At 50.4% G+C, this 25,401-nt stretch overlaps 1 protein-coding gene across 5 annotated transcripts in view; it reads right to left on the bottom strand.

Moving 5' to 3' along the window:
• The window catches only part of RALY (RALY heterogeneous nuclear ribonucleoprotein), a 120,623-nt gene extending 95,576 nt beyond the window's left edge, over positions 1 to 25,047 (bottom strand). Inside the window, exon 1 of one of the 5 annotated variants that reach the window (XM_040575373.1) lies at positions 24,955 to 25,047. The gene's annotated coding sequence lies outside the window, so the exon portion shown is untranslated. Of the gene's footprint in view, positions 1 to 22,231; positions 22,251 to 23,520; positions 23,706 to 24,954 lie in introns of those variants that run through there. The other 4 variants (XM_040575374.1, XM_040575377.1, XM_040575375.1 and 1 more) reach the window with 4 other exon arrangements.
• Positions 25,048 to 25,401: the final 354 nt, after the last annotated feature.

Genomic DNA, 25,401 nt, shown 5'->3' with positions numbered 1-25,401 from the left:
GAAAGAGCTCAGCACACATGGCACCAGTCCACAGATGCCCAGCTCAGCAGCTCAGTGAGCAGCTCTGGGCATGGAGATGTGAGGAGCTGGCCCTTCACATGCCACTGTCTGTTCAACACAGAGCTAGAATGCTGAGAAATAAAAGATCAAGATCATTCATGCAGCCAACAGCCCAGAAACCCCCCAAGGGTGAGGACTGGTCTCCACAAACCCAGGAGTCCCCTGTGGGACAAGCAGCTTTCCCCATCACTTCTGCTCTAAATACAAACAGTGCAGACTTCCAGACCCATGTGCATGAGGCATGTGAAAGCAGCTGTAGGACATACGATTCCTTGACAAAATCTTAGTTAGGGTCTTAGTCCCATATGGGAATTGCACTTCTGTGCAAGAAAGGTGGGTTTTAGCTGCCAACAAGAAAATAAAAATAATACAAAATTCAAGCCACCATAACAGGGACTTTCACTCCTTCCAAATCATTATTTACTTGCCAGATCAATGTACGAACTAGGAGCACTTGGTCCAGTGAGAGCACTTCTTGAATGAGGGTCTCTGGAGCAAAACAAAGGGAAAAATAGCCAAGAAAAATAATGCAGTATCAGATACAAGGATCTGCTGATATGGACTGAGACTCTCAGCTGAGTAAAAGAACAGGGAAAAGCAGTCGTAAGCTTCTATTTGCTCTCAGTTTTTCTCCCAGTGATTGATGGATGGAGGGCTGTTGGGGCTAGGCAAGAGGAAGAAAGGCCACGGCAGCACTCCTCCAAGATTTAACAATGAAAGTCCGGACACAGGCACACAAGTGATTGATATCCATGGATCTTTCAGAGCCACGTCAGTCTGAACAGGGCCTGTAACACTGTCCCTGCAGCAGGACCTTCCTCCAGGGACACCAACCAGCTACATTTACACTGCTGCTCTTGCCTTATGCCCAGCCACCCCATGATGTCTGCAGTCCTATAATTTCCAGTTATATCTGGCAAGTAAAGAACATCTGAGAAAACCTGTTTCCTCCAGATACACTCTTCTGTTAGCATGGCAGGTGGTGCACAGCCGCTGAAGACCTACCTTTCTCCAGCATGGCAACGTGCATTTTCATACCAGCCACCACTTATCCTCAGAGCAGCAACAAGCACCATAAAAAGAGAGAGCACATAGATGGAGACAAAGAGAAAGAGACCAGCACAGCTGGTCCCACCTGGGTACTGCTGGAGATGCCTACAAAAACATTAACGCCTGCTGGCTGCCCTGCTCACGGACTGGGGAGGCATTGGAGGCAGAGGCACGGGCAGATCTGGCATCACCGTGGTGCTGAGCAACACCCCCAGCACACACTGGCCCAATCTGACAGGCATCCTCAGCAGCCTGGCTTAAATAAGCATTTTCGCCAATGTCAAAAAGCATCATCCCTGGTTGATTTCAGAGATGGGTACTCTTCTAACTCCCAAATTTAGCCCAAATTTGTTCAAAATTGATTTCTCATTGGCTTAAGGGAAGAAGAAAACAGGTTGGAGCTAAGCAGATGTGTGCAGTTCAGAAAACACAGAGGTCTTGTTTTGTTCTGAAGATGCAAGGCAGGGATATCAAGCTGGGATTTCTACTTCTGCATACAGACAACACAGCTCAGTCTTTTCCCTGGTGTCCCCATGCTTTCGGGAGAAAGGCAGGACCACGACCCTGCACTAATAGGAGCCAGTGCCTGCTCCCAGCCAGCCCAAGAGACTGTGATTTAGCAAAGGGCAGCCTGTTGCTCTGTTTGCGTTTCTGCCCATTCTCCCAGAATCCAATTTAAACAAATTTTATTGGTACTAAGGCTAGATCATATGAAACGTATGGCAGAATACATTAGAGAGGAAGCCACCTATCTTTATATGACAAATGTCTACATACAAGGTTCAGTACCTAACTTTATTGCTGGCATTACACACAGCTTGTCTTTCTGCCTTCCCTCCATCTGTTGTTAGGCTTGGCTTTTCAAAAGGGCCCAGGGAAGGTAGATGGGACTACTAAATACCCTTGGAAGTCACTAAGATGCAAGTCAGTAGATACTTGGGCTCTACTGAAAGTCCTGCTGTTAAACACGGTATATTAAATTCAATCTTGCCTTCATATTATGCCTTGCATTGCAAGGGAGCCCCAAACACTTTGCAAACACGACATACACTGCCTGATCTTCACCTGTTGAGGCACACCTGGACTGCAGTCAGGCTGCTACTCAACGTCCCCCGTGACAGTGCAGAACTGACCTTCCCCAGAGCCACTGATTAGCCATCAGCAGGGCAGCATCCCAGGCGCCCCCTGGCCTCCTCCTGTCTGCCAGGCTGCTGCTCCTCCTCTTGCAAAAAAAACAAAACAAAACAACCAAAAAAAAAAAACAGTCTTTCAACGAAAAAAATTTTCCATGAGAAATTATGCTCAGCCAAGTTTCTCAGCCCATCTGCTTACAGGGCATAAAGGCTCTTCTACATACAATCACCACTGAAGTTCAAGGCTGACTTTCTTCTTGGGGTCTATGGACAGGAGGAATAACAATTACAGATATATAGATTTTTTTTTAATGTACTTTTCTGCTACACAGATTAAAAAGTGTTGCATGGATTGACACTGCACGGACAAGCATTAGGAATCCAGGGCTCACTGGAGAAGGAAAGATCAGACACCGGCTTGAGACGTTTCTCTGACTGCACCGTGTCTCCGCAGAGAACCAGAGAGGTCCACAGAGACCCTACTAGCTGCCAGGCACCTGAAAATTATTTTTTTTATTTCTTCCCATTCATAGGAAAGATGCTTTTAACCTCATCTCTTTTTAATAGTGTGGATGGTGCTAAAATTACCCTGGACCCTAAAGTCCATCCATTATTTTCACCTAAACTCTGGCCATAGTGCCTCCTTAAAACTGCAAGAACTGAGCACTTCCTTGGGATTTTTGTGCTGGTCCACCTCAAACCTCCCTGCGATCTTTTGTCTCTGCCTCATCACTGATGCAGAAATGCTACAGAGATGCCAGACTTATCTGTATCGCTGTCACTCCAGTCTATTATCTCAGCAGTCTCAAATGTGCATTTTTCCACCATGAAAGCAAGTTGCACAGATGAGCAGCAACAAAGCATTTTGCTTACACCCGGAGCCCGGAAATCTTCTGTGACACCAGAAAAGGGCTTCTCCGGGGCTCAGACTGATCACGGCCAGATAATCAGGCAATAGCTTGCTGAACTGTGTGGATCAATTCACACCCACATTTTAAGCTATGAACACCTGTGACTTGCAAAGCCATCTCTCCGCAGCTGCTTTTTACTGGGCTTCTCTCTATCGCAACTAGAGACAATTCCCTGCCTTTGGCTCCTGCGTCTGGAGATGTCTCCGCTGGACAGATGGTGACCTGGCCATCTCCAACTAGCAGCACCAAAGGCAGAGATGGCAGCAAGGATAGTTTGGCCACATCCAGCCTGAGGTAGGGAGACAAGAGCCACAGCGACACCCAGGTGGTTGCAAACCGATGCAACCCTCCTCTACTCAATACCTCTGCCTGTTGCTGGCAGGCTGGAGCGTGACACAGCAATACTTCAGAGCAAGGCAGCAAAATAAAAATGCTCACCATAAAGCATGAAGACAGCGCTAATTCACCAAGAAATGGAAGATTTTGGGGGGTGGGGTGGTGTACAGAAAAGGCTGGTAGGGAGAGGCAGAGGAGAACGGTTCAGAGAAGGCAGCTGGAAGCAGAGCAAATGCAAGCACTCGCTTGCTACTCGCATCCCGAAGCTCCTCGTGCTGCAGAGGCAGGGCACGCACTGCACCCACAGGGCTGTTCAGCATGAGCATCCCTCTGAAGCACACACTTCAGAAGGTCACAGACGGGTCCAAGCAGCTGGACCTGCATGGAAAAGGGAATCAGTGTCGACTTTCTGTTCCCCTTATGAGAGCACAGGCAGCAGCTGACAGCCCAGCTCCTGGACCCATCCAGGCCCTGCCACCTCTTCTCCTAGCTCAGCGCTCGGGACGGGCAGAGACCTGACTGTGCTGCACCATCCTGGGGGCTGCTGCCCTTAACTCACCCCAGCAAACAGTGCAAGCTCAGCCTTGCACCCAGCCAGAGGCAGGATTCACACACAACCTGCAATCTTTCAGTCCTCCTTGTCTTTAGATGGTCTTAAAAGCAGCTCAGCACTTCTAATCACAAATGCAGTCACATGGAGCCTTATCAAGGGGCCTATGCAAGCCAAGCATGTCAGTAAAGCTTGGAACACCGCATGTATTCCCCCAAGATGCTGGGTGTGGGACGTTCCTCTGTCAATCTCTCATTGAACCCACCACCCTCTAATTTTACCAAACAGCAAAGGACTCAAATCCAAACCTTGTCTCCAGCAGCACAATATCTTGCTTTGATCCAACGCAGACATGCACAACCACCCCTAAGTGCACACAGAGCAGGAGAAACAAGGCTTAGAAATATAGTAGTAAAGGGCATATTCCTACCAATTCACTGCTCTTTGGTCTGGATAGCAGCATCCATATAAGCATCACAAGGAAAAATGATTTGCAGGGAGACCCTGGGGAGCCAACCTGGGTACACATGGCTCTCCAGGTCCAGCTGCAGAACCCAAGGGACACGGTGGCGCCTTGAGGGTGTTATTTACTGTATAGATATGAGATATATAATCAGATAGAAATAGGTAGCTTTGTCCAACATCTTCAGGAGAAGCAGGATGAGAACTCAGCTCTTTGGACCCCTTGCAATGCCTCTGCTACAAGTCCAGCAAGCTTCTCTTCTTTTTCTTTTTTCATGGCACTCTCACCTGCAGGTTTCAGACTCTTTGTTGACTGCTCACCCACAGGCAGGCAAGGATGAGGATGAGATTCACGGGCCTCAAAGCAAGGCTCTGCACTCGAACACCTTGATTTCCAAGAGAAGTCTGGGTACAGGCACCGATCCTCACAAACACGAACTCCTCTGCATTCAGAGCCATTCCTCTGAACAATGAATTTCCTTTTGCTGCAACTTTCTAGGCTGAAAAAAATCTGGTATAGCTCAAGACAGCATTTGGGATGGTATTGTGCTCACCCCACCCACAAATTGGAGGTTCCAGTCTCAGAGCTAACACCTCTTGAGAGCCAGGATGAAGCCTTGGCTCCCCAGCTTTATACGAGAGATAAACACCAAATATTGAGCCTTTCATAAATCAGCAATTGATGTTAAAAAAAAAAAAAAAAGTAATTACTTTACAGCTATCTTTAAGGCCATTGCTCATTTTGGTCCTAGCTCATCTGCAGACTTCTCAGAACACAAGGAATTAATTGGGGTATTGAATTAGCAAGGTTAGATCCAATTACCTCAATTTGACCCAGACGCTTTAACCAACATTTTTCTAATATATGGGAGCTCGTTATCATGCAAATTCACCTCTACCCCAAGTAGAAAAGTGATCCATCTCAGAGCAGCCTTTCCACGTGTGCCTTGCTGACCCTTGGGCGCCTTGTCGTCCCTTGGGTGAGGGGGGCAGCCCCACAGCCACCACTACCCAGACTCTGCAGCACCTCAAGGGAGCACTCTTTCCATTTCCACTGAAACTCAGAGCCGGAGGAAGGAGAAACACATTTCTTGCAGCAGCTGGCCCTAAGAAAACTCCAGAGAGCTGAAGAGGTTTCTCAGTACCAAGGGGCAGCTGCTGGGAGGTGACAGCACCTGGGGCTGGCGCAGTAGACCACACCGCTCCCCTCCACATCCCAGAGGCGCTAACATCAGTCACCAGCAGCAGCCACAAATATTTAGGCACCTAAGGGACGTGTGTTAGCCACACCACGTGAACCTCTTCTCCATACAAGGAGGAAACTCTTAGAAGATCTGCAGGCGAGGAGCAAATTGAGGGAACAGCAAGGATATCTTTGGAGGACGAGCAGCGGACACAAAGGTAAATGCTAACGCTGATGCTGTCAAATGAGAAGTCACAACTTCAGCTGGACCGACACAGATCACGTCACCAAGCTCACAGCAATCCTGGACAACAGGGGTTTTGGCAAAAAAAAAAAAGATAAATCTTCAACAGAACAGTTTCCATTTTCCTGAGAATGTGTGCTACTATGTTGTTGTTGTTACTTTTTTTCCTCTCCCCTCTCTGCAATAAGAAATACAACAGAAGAAAAGAGCTGTTTGTGTTTTTTTTATGAACTAATATTTCAAAACATCAAACTCATCCCCATTTTGATATGCTGTTTAATGGCATTCAGCAGCGTGTTCCAGGATGGTGCTGCAAAACAAAACACTGCAACAAGAAACACCGGATCCTCTGAATTTATTTTTATTCTGCAATGACTGCTTTTCCTGTTTCAGGTGTTCTTGTCAAAATGTCAGATATTGAAGCTTTAGGCTCTCCTGCAGACAAGTTCCCATTTCCAGAAAACCTCTGAAGAGGGTGATGGGGTGCTGCTCTCCGCCTGCCAGAAGCGGCAGCTCTGGGTAGGGCTGCAGCCCACAGCAGGAGACCACCCAGCTCCTGTCCAGAAGGGACACCTTCTGCTAGGCTGGATTGTCCAAAGCCCCATCCAACCTGACCCTGAACACTTCCAAGGATGGGGACAACTGGGTCCACAACTTCTCTGTGCCACGTTAGAAAAGACACAGCTCAGCCTCCGTGTTTCTTGCTGCAGCCTGTTGGGTGCTACGCCTCTGACTCGCTAAAAACCAGCCCTAAGCCTCATCTCTCATAGCAAGGAGGCGTCATGCAACAGGGCCTCACACACGGCCTTCCTATGGGAGGTCACTCCACCTCCCTGCATCCATCTGGCACCCCCAAATCCCTGGGCTTGGATGCCTGAGGTCCCCTCCTAGGGCTTCCAGCACCGTCGCAGGACTGACAGAGCTGGCACGCCCCCCTGCAGCGCGGAGCAGCCCCCAGCTCCTTGCATCAGCAGCACCTACCACGGAGGGAGGACCTGGTCAGGGTCTCACCTCTCCCTGGTCCCAAAGGCAAGAGTTAGAGCCGATGCAACTCGTGCAGGGCTGGGGTGGCTTCCCCGCTTACACCCCCACCAAATATAGATGTGAAATAGATCAAAGCAAACACGCTCATTGAATAGGTGCTCACTGCTGTGAAGAAGAGTTGCGTAACCCAGCCATGAACCCTTCCTGCCTGCTTCTGATTGAAATCATGCATACGTGTGTGTATATATATATATATATATATATATATATCTTCCCCTGACATTCTCTTATAACAACTGCCAAGCCTACCAACTGCAATTAAAACTAAAAGTCACTCTTAATTTCTTTCCCTTCTTCTGAACAGGTTTCGTCATCTTTGTTATTTTTTTTTTTTAAATAAAAAGCCCTGAAATGGAATAGCAACTGAAGTCAAAACTTCAACAAACACAATTTGATATGCAGGAACAAAACCCCAGCCTGACTGAATAGCTGTTCCTCCAGGATTCCCAGACACACAGCCTTAGAGATCAGGGGAGCGGAGGGGCTTTGTGCACAAAGCTACAAAATAAAAATGAAATGTTGTGTTGGGCCAAGAAGAAAGCAAATTAATAAGGGTATTGCTTTCTGCAGGTACCAGTTTCAGCTGGCTGTGTTACTTCCTGCAAGTCTAACTGGGAGGGGAGGCAGGTAGCCCAGCAGTTGCTTAGTAAACTTTACCATTATATACCACAAGGTCCCAATTTTCCCTGCTACATTGGATTCACTGTGCCTTGGCATACTCAACTGTTCTTCACTCTGTTCTCCTTCCTCATCCGCCTCCCCTCATTTTACTGTGACATCCAGGTCTGGCTACCCAGAAGCCTTCCTAATCCCTATAGGAGCGGGCTGGAGAAATTCTCCTGTTCAGCCCCAAGAGAAGCAGCAGGACAGCACGTTGGAGCATCGTCATGTAGTAGGATGCCATTTGCTTTATGAACGCAGCTTCAAGGCTGCATCCAAGGCCAGTTATGCTGTGACTATCCGTAAGCGAAGGCTGTGCTTGCCAGTCCAAGGCAGCCCTTCTCCTCCCTGCACAACCCCATGGAGGAGGTGGCTTTGCATATGTGGAATGAGCATCCTGCACATGCCTCTGTGTTATGGCAAGAGCAGATGGTCTGAAGATAGCAGAGGTAAGAGTCAAGCAAAAGCTGAAGCCATAAAATTAATGAATTGTTCATCTGTATCTGCATCAATGCATGCACCAGGCACGGCAGAGGTGTGCTGTAGGTGGCACGGCCATCAGCATGTGTACAAGTGGAAAAGGCACTCCAGCATCAGGAAAAGGAAACAAGACCAGGGCAGACAGCACCTCACACCTCTCCAGCAAGGTCTTGGCTGCGCTCAACTCTCTGCATCACTTGGGTCCTGCATCACCAAGGTCCTCCCCACAGCAGACCTCTCTCTCTGTCCCTCCCAGCAGAGATGGAAAGGTGATCAGCAGCCCCACCTCAGCTGCTGTTCTTCACCAAAGAAGTCGTTCTTTCACGACACCAATTCTGGTGGAAGGCAAGGCAGACGCAATGGCTTTGCTAAGATCAGTGTCCTGAGATACCTCCTGCCAACACGAGTCTGTGACCAGTTTTAACCGCACCTCGTGTGACGAAGTGTCGTTGTCCTCAGGTCCGTACCCTGATGGGTCGTCTTCCCACACAGCCTGGCACTGAGATGGTATTGATCATTTCCTAATTAAGCACGAAAACATCTACCCCTCCAACCATAAGGTCACAAGCAGACTGCTCTCTGGAGTGACTCCTCACTGGCTCGCCGCCAGCTTCCATGCATGCCTCTGGACAGTACCAAGGATTTATACACTTCATCTTCTGTCATTTTCTACCCTAGAGGAAGCAAGCCTCTAAATTGAATTATCACAAAGAAATCAATTCCAGATCAAACCTCTGTGAAATTATAATTGCTTTAATGATCTGCAGGCTGGAATAGACAGGGCCCAGGGAAAGCGCCACATAATTTTCCCCTTCTATTCATAAAACTCCTATAGGAATCAGCCTTTGTTCGCAAGGAGCATTAGTGTTTTCTAATTATGTATTAATTTAATCTACTATTAATTTTCAATTATTGTTATTACACAGGCACTTCCTTTTCCCCCAATGTGAGTGCAATGTAAGATGCTGAATTCCAAATAGCTCTGTGGTAAGCTGACAGGCAGCAGATTAGCCTATAAAAAGAAAAAAAAAAGAAAAAAAAAACCTTCAACAACTAATTTTGATGAAGACATTCCAACCAAACAAAAAGGAATATAAAAAGAGAGAAACAAACCTTTCTGACTCATCCAAAAATTCTATCAGCAGCCTGATTCGCCTAGAGGCTTAAATCACTCAGGTATAGCATGTCTGTAAAGTCTTTCATTACAACTGACATTTTGACAAGCATAAAAAACCTACAACAACCCAACTCACAACATCATGGTCAGTTAAAAAATAATTATTAACCACATAACAAAGACATGCAAGGAAATGAAGTTTCAGTAACTTCTTTCCTCTCTAAAGATGCTACTGGATGTTGTATTAAAAAAAAAAACAATCAAGTATTCTCCCTTTATTAATTGTAGTTGCAAAAATAGCTTAGGATATTCTTCATTACACGTTAGGAAGAAGATAACTGACACTACTGCGACCAGAGCTGGCCTGGATGGAAGGCAGGAGCTTCTGCAAACACGGATGGATTTAATTCTTGAATTTCACATTCCAGAGATTCTGCTCATCAGAAAGCTGCTGGCTCTAGGGGTAGACTCTCTTTACTATGGAAAAAGATACCAAGGGGGAAGAGGAGGCACCTGGAAAGCACAGGGCATTTCAACCCCATCAGCTCCTCCTGCCATTTCCATAGATTCTGGGGGGAGAGGCTCACAAGAGGGGATGGAGAACGCCTGCTTGTGGGCTCTGGGCCAGCCTCCACTGGCTGGCAGAACGCGCTCACATTTGCCATACACAGCAAGAATCACATCCAAGAACCACTAAGCTGGTGAGACTTTCCAAAGGTTTCAATCGCTTCGAATCAGACAGATTCACACACTTCCAGCGCGCATTCAAAACAAAGAATTAAGCAATTAACGAAATACTGTGAAATAAAGGCCTGGGAAGTGCGACATCCTTTGCTGGTATAATACCACGCTTGATGAGCCCATCGGAGCGGAGACCAAGCAGCGTTGTAACAATGACCAAAGCTCCTGCAACAGCACATATGTGCGCATCCTGCTAGGGCTGTGCTGCACCAACCCTGTGGAAGAGCCTTCCTGCAGCCCTGCTTTCAGGGCTGGGACATCCACCTTGCCTGACCAGCTCTGGGAACTCACTTTGATCATCACCGAGCTGAGATGAACCTCTCACCATTCAACGACGTGACAAAGCTGGTTTGACACAAACTTGGAGCACACGGATCACCCCAGAAGCATGCAGCTATCCCATCCCCTGAAACACGAGGTCTCATGCACACAGAAAGGAGCAGGGAGACTTCTGGACAAAAGTCCAGAGGACAAAGAAGAGGAGATGTCCATTTCTGCATGAATAATATAATACTCAGGCTGACTTCGGAGGTCAGGTGTCTTTTGAGTAGTGTGGCCCAGGGCTACTGGCAGCTGCTCTGGCTCCACCAGGGCACTATTTATCACAGAGCTCCATTCTTCTATTACATTATTGTGAAATCAAAGCAGCTCTAGTGAAATCAGAAGAATAACACCCAATTCATACCAAAGTATCAGAAAGCTAAATCTGGCTTGTCAGCTGTAAAAGTGTTTTGGGATGAAAAAAAGTTACACAGTGAATAAGATATTCTTGATGAAAGGAAATAGCTCTTTTTGTGTGCTCTACCTGGCTCCCCATATCAATGCTGCCTCCGGAGGCAGCCTGAGATCAGCTGGATTTTGGCTTGCCTGGAAGCCCGGTCCGCAGTAGGCGGCCGCAGCCCTTTGAGGATGAGCGCTGGGCCTCCCAGTCTGTCCAACATCTGACACATGCCATGAGCAAGCAAAATAGCAGGGCAGATTATCACGGCCTGTCCACAATGCAGACAGCGAGAGATGGAGACAGCTAAGATTTCCCCTGGAACACCAATGGGGCTTGCACAGGCAGTTACATGCTCCAGCGCATAAGTGATAGAGATAAATGACAAATTTGGCCTGGAGGCCATTCTTCCAGAGCAGAATGGACTGCCACCACGAAGACCAAGAATTCAGCAAACTTTGAAGTCAAATTGGTCTGTTCTAGAGAGAAAGCCAACAAGCGCAGGTATCTTCAACAAACAGAAGTACCTTCCTCTGCCATTTTTGTGCTAATCCCCACGAGACAGGATCCTAATCCTGAAGATCTATGGCATAGGTCAGGAGAACAGTCCAAGTACTACATCCTAAATAACCCCCATAGCTGTGCAAGACAAATCTCAGGCACCCAATTCCTTCGGCTAAGGAGTGAGCTAGGATGAACATCAGGCTGCTCACTGGCCTGTTCTTTAAGAAGGGGACAAAGTGACACCCATACAGCCATCACGCAGAGTCACCTCTGTTTGGCATTTCATCTGCCTTTCTAGGAACGAGGTCAACCCTGCTACTCGAGAGGGAATAACGAGTAGTGGATGAGGCTGGATCAAAGCCAACATGTTCTGCAGCTATCCATATCCACCCTGACCCATGCAACTTCTACTCATTGTCCAGACATGAGCACTGAGTTACTAATGCCAAGCTACGCTCACTTTCTCGTATGCTGCTCCTGCACTGCCGAAGATCCATGCAAGAGACAGAGGAAAAAGCTTAACATCAGGCCCACAGCATTTTAGTCACTCAAGTCATTTATTATACCCACACAAGCAACGCCATGAATTGGAACAAAACGCTGGAGTCATAAAAGCCACCTTGCAGTGCCAGTACTGGAGGGGCTTGCTCACCAGCTCAGCTGGGAAATTCAGCCGCCAGGCTCCAGTTCCATCTGCACGACGTGGGAGAGCGCCGACGAAGTCGTCAGTTCGCTCCCGGACAGCAGACTGCCAAACTGAATGGGAAGGAGGGCTGTGAGGGGCCCTTACAGCACGGAGACACTTCACGCTGAAGCACTGACACACGCTGCTCCTACAGAGGGCACGGCCGATAACACATCCTTCCCTGATACCCCAGAGCTCCCCAAACTATGCTTATGAAACTTTTTCCTATCTGCCACAATCATTTTCCCATGCTGTCTTTCCAAGATCCTTGCTGTCATCTACATTACAGCTGTTCACAGAGACATCAAAATAACAGTTAAAACGCACTCACAACAGAGGAGCTGCAAGGAGCCTCAGGATTGCAAAGGAAGGCACCTAGCATTGGCTTTTGGGGCCTAGAAAAGACTGGTATTTTTGTTTTAATCTAAACCCCCTTGACTTGATCCTACGCAGAGGTGCAGCACTGCATTTCAGAAAAGACAGCATGCACCTCCACAGCAGAGACCTGGAAGCGCCACGCAACTCTCCAAATGCACGCGCGTGGCACGGGGTCACCAGCTCCCAGCACCTTCGCAGAGATTCAGCAGGGTTTCTTGCTGGGTTTTGACACCTGGGGCTCCTGAGGTCAAGCGATGTGAAGTGCTGAGGGTTTTTACCTCAGTCTGTTGCTGGCTATCATGCTAAAATGGCTGCAAGAATAAATCTTGCATATATCTTGAATAAATTGTAGAAAAAAGATCCCTGGAGAAGTTCAGGCAGCAAAAGGGAGATAGAGGAGAAAAGTGCAACACCCAAATAGCACAGAATTAGTAGTCACGAGAACACTTGTTATTTAGGAGAAATTTGTTGTCTTGGAACAAAAAAGGGTACAAAAAAGCATGTAAGAGGCTTCTACTGAGAAAAAGAGGTTAATGAAAGGTATTTTTACTCTGGGAGCGTGTGAAGTAGGAAATATTGTTTGACTCAACTTCCTAGTAGGTTATGCAAAATTATTACCTCCACACGTATAAAATTCCCCCCAAGGGGAATGGTGCAATTGCAAGGGGACAGCACAGACGTGCAGGGTTCTGGCTGAAGTTTCATACAGGGCTTTGAGCTCCCATTTTGCATCCTCCTTAGGGACCCAGTCCTGCCAGCTGGCCTGCAGGAAGATGAGATGCTGTCCCCAGGTGGGGATTCCCATCCCTCCTGAAATCACAGCTCATGTTTTCCTCCAAGGATGGGGCACAGGGGAGCTTGAGAAGCCCCTGAGCTGACACTGGGGTGGCCCCAGCTCAGCCCCACCAGGACCAACACAGCCTGGTGAAACCATTTCATTCCCCCACCTGTACGAGACAGGAGAAGCCGCTTTTCTCATCTCCAGAAACCTTTCCCAAGGGGGAACCTGGATGTGGATGCACACACAACCACCACCACTGGCGAGCTGGGGTACACTGCAGTGCAGATAAAAGTAAAGTTTTGCCAAATTGCTTGGTCGGCATATTTTAATACCTTTAAACCAAATAACTCATGCTAATTTGCTGCCAAATCACACAATTATAGGAGACACTGCTGACATCTGTAAAGGTATGATTCCTATTCCAAGGGACAAATAAGACCCCACAGACTGCATCCAGCATCATATTCTTATCTTATGAAGTCTCAGGCTATGCTAAAGGAGCAGGAGATACCTTGCTTTAAACATTATTTCAAGGGTGGTCAGAACTACAAGTTGCCCACGGAGGAACAGGCTGGTTTCTGCAGGGTCATGTTTTATACATGATCCAGTACTGCAGTGTCTCTAGCACACTGCTTTGAAGAGTTATTGTTTATGAATTTGTTATTTTAATAAACTGGAGCCAGCAGGGAACACAGGACTTCCAGCTCTAATAGCATTCATATGATTTAGGTCAAAGCAATCCACATGTTCAGAGCCAAATCAAAGCACACCCCTGGCTGTGGACTGGCGTACCGACAGGGAGAGCAACAGCAGGACGGGCTAGACCCTCTGGCCCAGCACACCACTTGAACTCATACTGCTGGTTACCTGAGTGCCACGGGCCAACAGGGACAAGCTCACTGAAGCACTGGAACCACACAAGCACCTCCCGGACCGACCATGACAGCTCTGACTCTCTCCCACCTCAGCGGCAGGGAGGCATTTGGCTCCCACCAGGAAGCCGGGTTTGGCAAGGCTGTATGGTCGGGCATGGTACAGGACACCCGGCCCCCAGGGCAGGGCATTTCCCACCCATCCCTGTGCAACCAGCCAAGGGTCTCATGCTGCCCCAGCTGCTTCGAGCAGGGAGGGACCGGACAGAAAATAACTGCAGGAGGTTTGCAAAGTCCTTGCACAGCAGCCAGGGGCACGCTGTGAGGCTGGCGGCATCGGTCACCCCAGGGAGCAGGAGCAGAGCTCTGCAGGCCTGCGACACCCCAGGACTTCGGTGGTCCTTGCCCGCTACATGAGATGTCACTCTTGGTTGCCAGGGAGACTACTGTACCAGCCCAGGACTGCAATTTCCTTTTAATTATAAGGAGGGAGAGCACAAACGGGCCCAAAGTCCAACCAACGCAGCAGCTACAAGCACACCTGATGCAGAGCTGCCTGCCCGAGCAGCTGTGAGCGTGACAGCAGCAAGGGACAGATTTCTTGGAAGTGTCGGTACACCAAAAGCTACATTTTCCAACACTTGAACTTCAGCACTTTTAGCAGTTGAGACCTTCAAGCCAAGAGTATTTGCTAGGGAAAACCAACCTTAAGATCTGTAGGCAAAGCAACGGTCACTCATCCACGACTAGAAGTCCTGATGAACGAACAGGACTAAGAAAATCTGCTCTCCTCCAAACTCTGGGACAATTAGCAGCATCAGAACTCAGCCTTACCCCAATCATCTCCAATCTAACTCTGAATTTACACAAAGATAATAAAGGCTTTTTTGAGCTGCTGGAAGGCTCAGCCAAGGTCATTCCCCTTCATGGGCAAGCTTCATCCAAACTACTCTCAAATGGCATTTATTGCCACAAAACTGTTCAAGTTCACTGGTTTCAGCCAAAACCACCATTTCATTTCTTACGTAGATGCAGAGCAGGAAACAGCCTTCTTTACTCTCTTTCTTACACTCAGAAAACAAGGATTTTACACCCTGTGTTTAGAACCAAGTCAGGTGAAAATTGCAAAACGCTTCAACATCTCTATTTGCTTTGTAACCAGAATAGCTGAGAGACACCTGACAGCTCTGGGGACTCCACTTCTGTGCTCATGCATAAACCAGAGACAACAGCATGGCAAGATTTCCGCACAGCTCTGATCCCTGCCTTTATTTTTAAACTGGCACTGTCACAACTGCATCTCAGTTCACCTTCTGCCCGAAACAAATTGAACAGATTTCCCAGAGGGTCTCCTGACTCACCAGCGCATTTTCCTTTTAAAGGTCAAAAAAATACGTAGTGACAATAGGGATTTCATTAGTTTCCTCTTAGTTTCTGTTGGTCAGCAGGGACTTAAGCAAAAATTGGTTGCACTCGGGAGCTTCCACAACAATGCACAGTTCATATTATTTAGGATGAAGGGAAAGAGCAGTTGTAGGATACATCTCACCCCTTGACTGACAGCTGAGCACAGCAAGAGAGCACTTAGCAAAGCGGTCTCTCCAGCAGAGACGTCAGTCCCGAGACATCTCCACACGCTCAGTTCACGTACTTACACACCGAGAATAGGATTCCAGCCAGAATTCCTGCACAGGACATACAGAAGTTTTGCTCCAATTTCCCTTTAAATGCTCCATAATTCCCCTTTTCCAAGCAACTTTAAACAATTCCATGTATTCCAGAGCTCATCTCCCGCACTGGTGGCCTGGTACAACCCCTACCCAGCCTCTAAGACCAATACTCCTAAATCCATAACTCAACGACAGTCAAGTCCGCCAAGGGCTCCCCACCTCCTGATATTTACTGTTCAGTCGCAAGGATCTGCTCACTGCTGAGAGGCCTCCAAGTGCTGGCTACTCATCCAGCTGCTTCAGAGTGCAGAACTTCATACTCAGTTTTGAGACTCTCAGGAGCCTGCAGTGCTTGTATGCGCTTGTCATCTGCTGAAGGAAGGAACAACAGGTGCAGCCCTTCTTCCATTTCAAGTGTTTCTTGATAGTATAGTAGAGCAAGCAGATCAGCTTTAACACTAGAAATATCTTCCACGCTGCACTGGATTGCAAGGACATTCATATATCCACCTTCATCTACTCTGATCCTTGTCTGCTACTATTTCAATTGTGATTGCTCACAGGCTCATCTCATGTGGGAAACGTAATTCAGGGAGCAGAGTCTCCACATGAAGGCTCCCAGAGAGAGCCTCCCAAAGTTCCCTCTTCAGCTGTAAAATAAACACTAGGTCCCCTACGTATCTGTTTTTAATGGATGCTAGGAGTCCTGTGGTGTCACACCTCCAGGTTCTCCTTCCACAAAGGTAGGAGTTCCCTTCTGTGAGAAACAAAGTTCTTGCATCTTGACATGCCTTCAAGACAAAAATTGCCAACCATGCAAAAAACAACCAGGTGGGTTTAGGTCACCTACTGCACAGACCTGAGTCAAACTACGATCAGAGGACAAAGGTCCAGCTGGGAGATCAGCAGCAGCCATAGCTTTGATGCCCGTTGATTTAGCCCCAGGACAGCATCTTCCATGGGACCACACACATCTGTCTCTGACCTGTGTCCATCGAAGCAAAAAGGAGACTCAGCTGTTTTAAAGGGTGCTAGACTGGGTTCCTCACATGCTTCTGTTAGGAAAGCTGCTTGTTTTCAACTCGCTTTATCCTCCACCAACACAACCTGAGTGAGAAAAGGTCAAGAAATACCAGAACGAGATTGGCTGGGGAGAGAGGGAGGAGGAAGGAGAGTGATTTATGTTTTAATAACTCCTGCTGTAGAAACACAGGCTTCAGAGGTTGGGAAACAGGCTCTTTATTCAGAGCAAAGCAAGAGGCATCTGCTAGACAAGCAGCATAGAAGCATTTAGTATTTTGAACCGTAAGGCTAATCTGATACGACGCTCCATCATCCCTCGATGCACAGCTTGCATTAATCTTTCAGCAGCGAGGCTCTGTCCCAAACCCGCAGCACGTGCCAAAGAGCACGCACTTCACCCGCGGCCCCGTCGGGGCTCTGCCCTCGAGAACAGCCCCGCTGGGGCCAGCACGCCAGCGCAGCGCTCCCCCCTCGCCGCAGAAAGGACGCGCTGTCAGGTTTGGTCTTCGCAAAGCAGTGAACACACGCCTGACCTACATAGAGCACACAGATGCGAGTAGACACGCACAGCGCTGCCTGGGTTTTTACACAAAAAAAATTAAGCGCAACCTGCTCGGCCTGGAAACGCACGTGAGAAAGAGGCGGCCCCGCAGAGAGAGGCTGCACCGGGTTACAAGCTGGAGCTTGGTACCACCACATCCCTCTTAATACACTTCAGCAGATATTTTTCAAGATCAAGGTAACTGTCGTACCGAGACTGGAAGCACTGACGAGCAAGTCAGCTGCAGGGAGCGCTGCATACCCCCAGCTGCACTGAAGACCACTTCAAAAAGCCCCTTCGGCCATCGAGCACCACACAGAGCCCAGGTTCTGTTCTGGTGCTCCCATCCCTGCCCCTGCACGAGGACGTCTCCCCCCACCAAGCGACATGCCTGGCCCTGAGGCCCCAGGCAGGCCAGCAGGAGGCAAGGTCCCAGTGGGCCGCCCTGAACCCCACAGGCTCCCCACATTGAGCTGCTCTGAGCTGAGCGACTGAGGGCAGAAGCCCCACGAGGGCCTCGGCCATTTGGCATCACGGCACAAGCCCGGAGCAGAGCACTGGGCCTGCTGAACCAGAGGGAACCCAGAGCCCCAGCACCAGCATACGCCAGCTTTCACTCCAAGTAAGCTGCGCACCACGGCAGCGCCTGGACGACCCATCGAATGGCTCATTGCGTTAGATGTCTGTTTCTGCACCAGTTTAATCTTGAGGTAAGAAGTAGATAAGCAGATGCAGCAGCACGAAACAAAATTAAGGCCACCCAGACAGAGTTGCCACATTCCTACACCGGGACGGCTTATAGCAGAGGTCACCTCCTTGCCAGCCACCGCCAAGGCTCGCAGAAATGACTGTACGCTCCTGGGCCAAGCGAAATGTCACACGCCAAGCATTGCTGAGACTCCCGTCCCCCCTGCAGGGTGCCAGCCCAAGGCAGGGCGAAGCCACTGGGACAGGGAGCCACAGGGTGAGGGGGGAGGCCGGGCTGGGGCAGGCAGAACGCCACCACCGCTCCTCCAAGTCAGGTTCTGGGGGCAGGGGTGCGGAAGGAGGGCTGAGAGAGAGCCTGACAGACCCCGAGAGGCTGAACCACGAGCAAGGGGCCTGGCGCTGCTCCCAGCCCTGCCACCGCCACATTCCGTCCATGTACGTGCCCCCCCGCCTGTATGCGTTTAAAGCATAAATTCTGGAGCCATGGCTGCTTCTCATGGGTTATAGGCACAGATCTTCATGCACTGTTGTACTGTATGGAAGGACACCAACATAAGGCCTCCAGACCGCTGGTATCTGCTCAGTTCCCCCCCCATGAAGGGAAAAGAACCACATGGGGTTCTCTTTTGGGGGGAGGGTGGCAGGGAACCTTACCAGTTGCTTCCTGTTCTCCTTTATTCCTACTGGATGACCTCAAATAGAAATAAAGTTCAAGGAATAAACAAGAACAAGCAGATTAATCAGTTTGCATCTATTTCATCAGCTGGTCTTTAGTCTACTTGCTAGAGACCTCCCTTGCTCATGACAGTGAGGCTCTGGAGGCAAAATGAAGAGAGAAATTTTAGGGTCAGAAAAACCCAGACTTACTGCCTCCTGCCATCTGGGATTTTAAAAACCAGCCCCCAGAAGCAGAAGTCCTCGCTGTGTTCAGGCACAAGCACCTCCCCAGCACCAGCCTGCTTCTCGCGGGACAGGACACCATCAGAGGGCCTGCGCTTCCAGAAGTGTTTTTTCCTCAGACATCCATTTACCAGATCTAACACTGCTTTCCATCATGGCACATTCCCATCTCTGTCCCAGGTCACATACGCACTTGGCAATACCGCCCTTCTCTCACAACCATGAAAAAATAAAAAGCATCTGTATTTATCACATGTTGCATGGGCTGCTGCATTTCATCCCAAGACACGACGAGTTCGCAACCTGAGCAGCTTGGTAGGATGCAAAGCTTATCCCACCCCCTTTTTTTGGGCTTCTGGAGAAAAGGCTTTGAGTAATCACACACTATGTACTCCCTACACGTGCCAAAGACCAGCAACCCAGCTGTGAAGACTTGGGGCAAACTATAAATCACCTGCACTCCTCAATGGGCCGGAGCTTCCGACTTGCAAAGCCACAATCCCATGCACCGCTCCCTCACAACAAGCTATAAAAGATAGATGTTTACACTATACATAAGGCTAAAATCTATCAATTCTCAGGTCATGAGCACATGAGTGTTTTTCCCTCTTGCAAATCAGTACTTGAACAGACATATATCATCAGCCAGAAGCACAGAAAATTGGAGAGTGATACAATATCTGCAAATTGAAATGATAATAAAAGCAATGAATGCAGAGGAAAGCCTGAAACACCACTTCACAAGCTGCCCTCCTTGGCTGCTCAGGCTGTCAAACCCACCCCTCTGCTCCGAGCTGTCCAGAAGCTCCTCTCGCTGTCATTTTGAGACACGGGATGGGAGCAAGGATGAGCATGCACCTGCATGACAAGTCAGCAACACACTCCCTCCAGCTGAGCTCAGGAAAGAGGTCAGGTGTGAAATGCTACAAGAAAAAAAAAATATCTGTGTGCACAAAGTAGCCACCAGAAGCACGCTACGCAATGATTTATTTAATCTTGTTTCTGTTCAACTGTAGCTTCTGGGCTTTTCCACACCGAATTAGCCCCCTCTACCATCTTCTGCTTTATACAGAACACCTTGCTGTGGCAGGACATTTCATCTCAGCCCCGGCCCACCACACGTGTGGCAGGGCTCAAGAGAGAAAGGAAGGCAGAGGCTGAAGTTCTCCGGACAATAAACAAAGCAGCCCACGCTGCCAGCGCCGGGCACGCAGCACTGTGGGGCAGCAAGGAGCAGCAGCAGCAGCCCCATCACTGCCACAAGCGGGGAGCAAAGGATGTGGACATGGGACCCAGCTCACCAGCTGGAGCACCGGCAGGTTTTGCTGTGAAACAAAGAAATGCTGTGCCCTTCTGCTTTCCCCCACCCACTGCTGCTTTTCAGATTTACAGGTTCAGAGGCTGTGCTAGAAGGGGAATTCAGGAGAGGCTGGAGCAGCGCACGGAGCAGCAGCACTGCCTGGCTTCTACTTGGGCTGAAAGCACTTCGTTCACCGGGAATACATACGCAGCCCGTTCATTCTGAGAGAAGAGGCAATTTAAGACAGGTTTTGTAACGTTCGCCAACAAACAAAGATGAAGGACTATTTGGGTGAACAGTGTTCACGTCCATCTTCAAAGTGATGAGCTGCCAAAAACAAACAAGCAAACAGGGCCCAGGAGCAGGGGTAAAAGCTGACAAAGAAATTGCTTTTTTTCCTGTGCAAACAGAAGGCAGCTAATAGCTCGGTGCAGGGAGGCTGAGCCCTCTCCACTCATCACACAAGCAGGGCAAGAGACCATGTTTAATTTCTTCCTCACAATAACTTTAATTAAAATCATCTAAGCACTTCCTATCCCTCTCCTGCCACAAGGTGTGGTTCTGCTCACAGGAGGTATTAGCAAACCCCGGCTTATTAACGTGCCCTCCCTGAAAACGCTGTTTATACCGCAGTAAAACGGCTGGGGAGCCCTTCTGCAGGCAAGCACTCTGCTCCTAATTACGAGCCAAAGAAGTCCAGTGCCTACTTTTGATGTACATCCATCGCAACAGTCATTCCCCATGTGCCTGTGAAGCTGTTCTCCAGTATTAGCTTCACGGGGCATCCTTCAGCAGACTTCACCTTCAGAAGCTTCTCTTCACCAGCCTATGCCCTGTGGGTGCCGAGATAACTACTGGAGGTAAAACACACACCCTGGCTGCATAAGATGAGCTGCACCAGAGCTTCTCCAGGAGTTTTATAGGCATAGAAGTTTCCAAACCAGCTCCGCAGTCTCGCTCCTCTTGTGATGTAATGTGCAGTGAGAGCTCCTGTGCCTGCATGGAAACTCACTGCAAGGGTGTGGGGAGGTGGCGAGAACACGCCGGACCTTCCAACACATCCCTGATGCAGCCGGGACATGCACAAGGCAAAGCTTCGTTGCCCTGCTGAAATGAGCGAGCAAGAATCATGCAACAGAATAAACCTGGTAGCAAGAGCAAAGAGAACAAAGCCTCAGTTGCTGGAGAGGCTCAAAAGGATTTTCACAGTGCTTACAGCTCTCACCACCCCTCGACAGCAGCCCTGCAGCACCTTCCCCTGCAAGGTGCCCATCCCTGGGCACTGGGACGCACAGCTGGGGCTGCAGCAGTGTGCTCTGGAGCACCCGAGCACAGCTGGGAGCCGCCGAGGCTCAAGGGGACGCCGCTCCCCAGGGCAGCTGCCCCGTGCCTGGCACCCAACACCTGCGGTGCGCTCTCCCCGACCCGGAGGGACGCTTGCTGCCACGCAGTCCCACGCAGCCAAGGGCCAAATGCTGGCACCGGACAGCCCTCACTTCTCCAAGGCACTCGGCTTCGTCTACAAGCTGCAGTCAAACAGAGCCCTCGCCTATGAGCCACGGCACCTGCATTGGGCAGCCGGCAGAAGCGGCAGGTCCCATGTCCTAAAGCAGCATTTTCCCCCTCACAAATGCTCCTAGAGCAGCTTTCCAGAAGAGTTCGCTAAAGGCAGGAAAAAAGCATGAGGTTTAAGCAGTCTTGTAAAGGCACTGGGAGCCCAGGCGAGGATCACCAGCTTCCTACCCCTACCTTGCGTCTGTTCCAGTCTGGTCCCCAGCTCAGGAATCCGCACACCAATACAAATAACACAGCTGATCTACTCCCAGCTTCCAGAGCAAGCGGCCACTGCCCTCATTTCATCAAAATACCTTCTTTTTGGCAGAACTGCCACCCTTATTTCTGCACCCTGCCGCCACCAGAAGGCAGGCCCCGCGCGGAAGGCCGTCCTCCCCCGGGGGTGTTGGGCACAGCGGGAGGACACCACAGGGGACACTCGGCTCCAGCCGGTCTGTCCGTCCCCCAGCCTGCAGCAGCAGCCAGAAGACAAGTTCATATCCTTCCCTACCGTGGCCACGTTTGTCAAAATACAATCTGCTTGCAAAAGCACCAGATAAACCACGTCCCACCTCCCTCTGCTCCGTGCCATCCCACCGCAGGGCAGCCGATGCCGCAGGCTACACCTGGGAATCGCTGCATTCATGCGGACGCAGCCCGGAGGCGCCCATGCCGTTCACCTCATTCCTCTTCTCTAAAAACAAACTGGCACTGTGTTTCTATTTTAAAAACTGACTTTTCAGAGCCCCCCTCCTCCCCCCCCCCCCAAAAAAAGACTGTTGTGCAACATGACTGGTAGAGCCTGCAAACGGATACGTTAAGTGAAGGAAGTGCTCTGCTGCAGATGTGGGAACGCTGCTGGAGCCCGGCATCCTGCCTTTTAGCACAGGCCCCCCGAAATCAGTGGGGGAACCTTCCCCACAAAGCCAAGGCCGAGTCCTGCCTCATGCATGGCTTTCTACGCATTGCAAAGGTTTGTTTTAAAAAAATATATATTCCTGTTAGGTGCTGCAAGAGCAGGACCCACCCTCTCCCGTGGAAGCAGCAGCCGCCTCTCCAGCAGAGCTGGTGCACCCACTCCGGGCCCTCCCACGCAGGAAGATACGAGCACCCTCAGTAAGGGGAGCAAACAGGACTGTTTGTGTTGAACAGTGCCACACGAGAGCCAAAAGATGACTCACACTGCCCGTATAGCCTTTCCCTGGATATCCAGAACAAAGCAAGGCAGGGCAACAGAAGTCGGAGGGTGAGGTTAATTCCCACAGTGTCTCCTCCAGCGATACAGCTTTGGACCCCGTTAACAGGGTAAACGCTGCTTCTTTAAGGTTGTTAGGTTTCCCAAAGACAAAACCTGTTCTCATTTTATTTGAGAAAAATAAGTCATCATCAACACTGCCAGTGCTTCTTAAACAACAGGGACCTCGCTGAGAGCTTACAGAACTACAGATTGCAGGCAATATGCTTTTCCACATCCAGGCTGGGGCATCCTCTGTGGTAGCTTCTGCTGTTTGCCCACAGCCCAGCAACCGTGGGATGCCAACTGCGATTGCTTTCAGCTGCAAGAAACACCACTAGCCACAAGAAAAGCTTAAGAACTCCTATTAGCATGCATACTTCTTGTTTCCATGCAAACTGTGGATTTCCTAGGATGTGCAAAGGAAAGCAGTCTTTGCTCATTGTTACAAGCCTTTGCCTTGAAAATTCCAGTATTTCAGATGCAAAACCGGAGACTTGCATGCAGGTGTTAATTCCCCAGAACAGGGCTTTTGTGTCAATCTCTGCCCTGATGCCACCTCCACTCTGCCTTTTGTAAAGTACATACAATTAATTTTATAACTGAGATGCAGCTGCAGACACCTGACCTGCTAATTAAATACACACTCACAGAGGAGAAGCGCTAGAGAACATTACTCACTTGAATCGAGCTGAAACAGGTAGACGGGGACTGGTGGCAAAAATAAAAATAGACCCTGTTCACACTCCTGCGAGGAAGGCAGCAGCGTTCTTGTGCACAACAGCAAAATCAACTTAAACACAAATGACAACTTCTGAAAGCCTCTGCTTTGGATTCATCCGACATTTTTCTAGGCCAGCTGGAAAACAAAAGCTTTGTCTTCTTAAAATGCAATTGCCTGAGGCACCTCTAAAAAAAAGTGACATAACTCAGGTCTGAAAAATGCCTCCCGGGTTTCAGATTCTCCTAAGAGCCTCTTTGCTGTTCAGCTTGATTCAGATCAGAGTTCATGCTGATTACCCACATCAGCAGGAACTCTGCAGATTTAGCCTTGACTACAAACACAGGTATAAAAAATAAACATAAACGTGTGCTTTATGTGATATAATAAAAACTCTACAGTTATATATATATTTAAAAAAAAACCAACTCGTTATTGACCGGAATGATTCCTCCCTCCCTCCCCGTTCACCAGCAGGTTCCTGAATTTTTTAGCAGTCCCTGATAACGATCCATTCTGAAGTTACCTCCGTTCGGTCCGTTTCCTCCTAGCACGTTCTCTAGGCATTTTTAGTCTTTGCATCACAGACCTCAGCCCACGACCTGAACAACAACGGAATCGTAACCGGAGCCCGAGATTTAACTCCTCGCTTCTCCCCCAGCCCTCCTTGTCCCAGTAACTCCGGCAGAGCCGCCGCCGTGCCTCTCCCGAGCCGCGCAGGACGGTAACTCAGCGGGAAGGGAAGAAACACCCGCAGCCCTCTCCAGGCACAGCACCGTCCTTCCCACACGCGGACAGCCCGGCGGTACCTGCTGTAGCATCCCCAAGATTTCCCCCGCCGAGGCCGCGGGCGGCCACGGCAAACCCGGGGCGCTCCGCGGCTTCCCCCGGGAGCGCTCGGGACGGGCGGCGGCGGCTCTGCCGGGACGCGCTCGGGGCCGGTTTTTGGGCAGGATCGGTCCCGCGGCTCGCCCCGGGCAGCCCGCCCTCTGCCGGGGCTCGGCCCCTCCGTGCACGACCCCAGCGAGCCGCCCGGAGCAGGGGCTCCGCGAGCACCTGGACTCCCGGGGACCCCCTCCTGCCACGGAGCCGCCCCCGAGCCCGCCCCCGGCCCCCTCCGGACGGCAGCAGGAGGCGCCGGCCCCGGGAGGCTGCCTCTCTCCTTCCCTCCCTCCTCCCGCTGCTTCGCCCCGGGGCACCGGGGGGCAGCGCGGAGCCCGGGCCGAGCCCCGCCAGCGCCCGGCTCCCTCCGGCCGCGCCTCCCAGCAATTCCCGTTAAACGCTGGATTAAGGGAAAAGCCCCCAAACGCGAGAGTAAGAAAAAACAACCACAAACCAAACGGAATTAACGCGGAGGAAGGTTTAAAGGAGGGGAGAAAAAAAGCGAAGCCCACCGGGAGCCCGACTCACGCGCAGCGCCACGCCGGCTCCGGCCGCTCCCGGGCACGCCGCGCCCCGCAGCACCCGCGGGCGGCGGAGCCCCGCCCCTCCCGCCAGACCACGCCCCTCTTCGGCCAAGCCACGCCTCCTTTCTCCCCCGCCCCGCCCCTCCCGCCGACCGTACCACAGCGGCGCGGCGGGGGGGGGGGCGCTGAGCAACGCCAGCCTCTGCTGCCCGCCCCGCCCCGCCCCTCCCCGCTCCGCCACCACGGAGCTGTGCCGAACGGGGACGAGCCGCGCCGCCGGGACACGGCCGAGGGAAAGCGGCGCTCGCCCCACGCCGCCACCTCCGCCCTCCTGCTCTCCCCCCCCGCAGCCGGCGCGATGGAAGAGTCCGGCGCGAGGGGGCGGGAGCGGCGCTGAGGGGAGGCGGCGGCTGAGGCGGGGCTGAGGGGCGGCAC

This window comes from Cygnus olor, chromosome 16, assembly GCF_009769625.2.
Source record: "Cygnus olor isolate bCygOlo1 chromosome 16, bCygOlo1.pri.v2, whole genome shotgun sequence".
NCBI lineage: Eukaryota > Metazoa > Chordata > Aves > Anseriformes > Anatidae > Cygnus > Cygnus olor.
This window is presented reverse-complemented; position numbering and strand designations above follow the sequence as displayed.